At 36.2% G+C, this 2362-nt stretch overlaps 1 non-coding gene across 1 annotated transcript; it reads left to right on the top strand.

Annotated features, from left to right (window-relative positions):
- The first annotated feature begins 957 nt into the window (after positions 1-957).
- On the top strand, positions 958-1095 carry LOC123937727. Its single transcript, XR_006817529.1, has one exon. It is a non-coding gene; the product is annotated as a U4 spliceosomal RNA (small nuclear RNA).
- The last annotated feature ends 1267 nt before the right edge of the window (positions 1096-2362 follow it).

Here is a 2362-nt window from a genome sequence, read left to right as displayed (position 1 = left end):
GGATGTTTAATTAAAAAAAATACCAAACTGTTTTCTGGAATGGATGTGCCATTTTACATTCCCATAAGTTTAATATGGATGATGCAGTTTCTCCCTATCTTTGCCAGCATTTGGTTTTGTCATTATTTAAAAATTTTTCAGTCATTCTCATAAATGTGTAGCAGTATTTCATTGTGGTTTTAAGTTGCATTTATCTAACTGCTAATGATATTGAAGTCTATACATGTGCTTGTTTGCCATTTATATATTCTTTTTGGTTAAACATCTCTTCCCATGTTTTGCCCGTTTTCTAAACTGATTGTTTTTTTCACTGAGTTTTGAGAGTTCTCTATATATTCTAGATACTAGTCCTTTGATAAGTGGTGTACAAATATTTTTTTTCCCAGTCTGTAGATTGTCTTTCCATCCTCCTAACTAGGTATTTTGCAGAGCAAAAATTTTAATTTTGATGAAGTTTAATTTGTCAGTTTTCCTCTTTTGGGTCATGGTTTTGATGTCAAATCAAAGAGCTCTACCTTGCCCTAGCAAAAGATTTTCTTCCACATTTTTTTTTCTAAAAAAGATAACCCTGGAGTGCCTGGGTGGCTCAGTCCATTAAGCATTTGCCTTTGGCTCAATAAAGTATTGATCCCAGTAAAGTCATGATCCCAGGGTCACGGCTCCATGGGGAGCCTGCTTCTCCCTCTCCCTCTGCCTGCCACTCCCTGCCTGTGCACCCTCTCTCTCTCATCAAATAAATAAATAAAATCTTAAACAAAAAAGATAATCCTGTAAATCAACTTGGGGACAGTTGAGAGGCTTTTGATCCATAAAGATAGCTTTTCTCTTTATTTATTTATATTTTCTTTGATTTCTTTCATAAGTGCTGTGTGATTTTCAGCATGTAAGTCCTGTGCATATTTAGTTAGGGCTCAGGAAGTGTGGAAGAAGAGGATCCCTACTCAGCCTTTGCTGGCATGGGTTGCGCAGTGGCAGTATCGTAGCCAATGAGGTTTATCCGAGGCGCGATTATTGCTAATTGAAGTAAGGCCATAGTTTTTTCTTTGGTTTTTTGGCTGCACCAGGGCAGTTATTGTCTAAAAACATTCTATCTTGTTATACTGATGCTTTCCTGGTCTTTTGAATGAAGAAAGCAAGCTTCCCCCAACCCTTTCCCCAATCTATTCTTGGGAGTTTTAGGGTCAATGGCTTCTTCAGGACCCCTTTGAGAATATATGAAGCAAACTGATGGGAACTCACCATCATGTTGTTTGTCCCTGAAGGTCACTGCCCAGTCTAGGCTCTTGTTATGTTTGTTTTCTATATAATACCTAGGAATTTTAGCTGTATTTAGTGGAGGAAATAAGAGAAAGTATATTCAGTCCATCTTCCTGGAAGGGAAAGTCATGAATTCCCTACTGCATATTTATAAAACTTTCTTCTTACACCTTTTATTCTATTTTTTTGTTGTTTGTTTTATCATCTCAAATCCTGGCTCCTCTTTTTTTCTTCTTAATAAATGAAAATATTCCCCAAAGCTCTATCTTTGACTCTTCCTTTTCTTACCTTCCTATATTTTCAATCTTATTCTTTTTTAAGGACTTCTTTATCATGTTATGAGAATGGTCATCGTATTTATGGTTTTAGACCCAAGCTTCCTCCAGAGGACCAATCTTTTATTTCCAAATGCCTGATAAATAAGTTTCTCTGGATCTGTATAGGCTATCTAATACTCAAAGTGTAAACTAATCATTTATATACTACTACTTCTTTATTCTCTATTTCTTTTTTTTATTTAATTTTATTTTTTCAGAGTTATTCTCTATTTCTATATGAAGTTAACATCCCACGAATTACTCAGACTTAAAACTTGGATGTTGTATTCAATTCCTCTCACCGTTGTGCCTCACATCAGTTAAGTTCTGTCATTTTTAAAAAAGATGTTTATTTATTTGAGAGAGAGAGAAGAACAAGAGAGTGTATGAGCAGGCGGGGAAGGGCAGAGGGAGAAGGAGAAACAGACTCCTCGATGAGCAGGGAGTCCAATGCGGGGCTCAATCCCAGGACCCTGGGATCATGACCTGAGGTGAAGGCAGAGGCTTAACCTACTGAGCCACCCAGGCACTCCATTCTGTCAATTCTGTAAATATAATCTCTTTGATATATGTTCACTATTTCTAATATTATTTTCACTATGATAGTCCAGGTTTTCAGTTCTTCACACGTGTACCATTTTAATTCTCTTCTAACCAACCTTTCTGCCTAAAGACTCTCCCCTCTAGCTCATTTTATACAACATTATCAAATAAAATTTTAGAAAGCAAAGCTTTAACCTTGTGTTTTTAATAATTTAATGGATCTTAATGGACCTTATCAAAGTGCA

Source organism: Meles meles, chromosome 2, assembly GCF_922984935.1.
Source record: "Meles meles chromosome 2, mMelMel3.1 paternal haplotype, whole genome shotgun sequence".
NCBI classification, from domain to species: Eukaryota; Metazoa; Chordata; class Mammalia; order Carnivora; family Mustelidae; genus Meles; species Meles meles.
The sequence above is the reverse complement of the archived record's forward strand: the minus strand, read 5'-3'. Positions and strand labels throughout refer to the sequence as shown.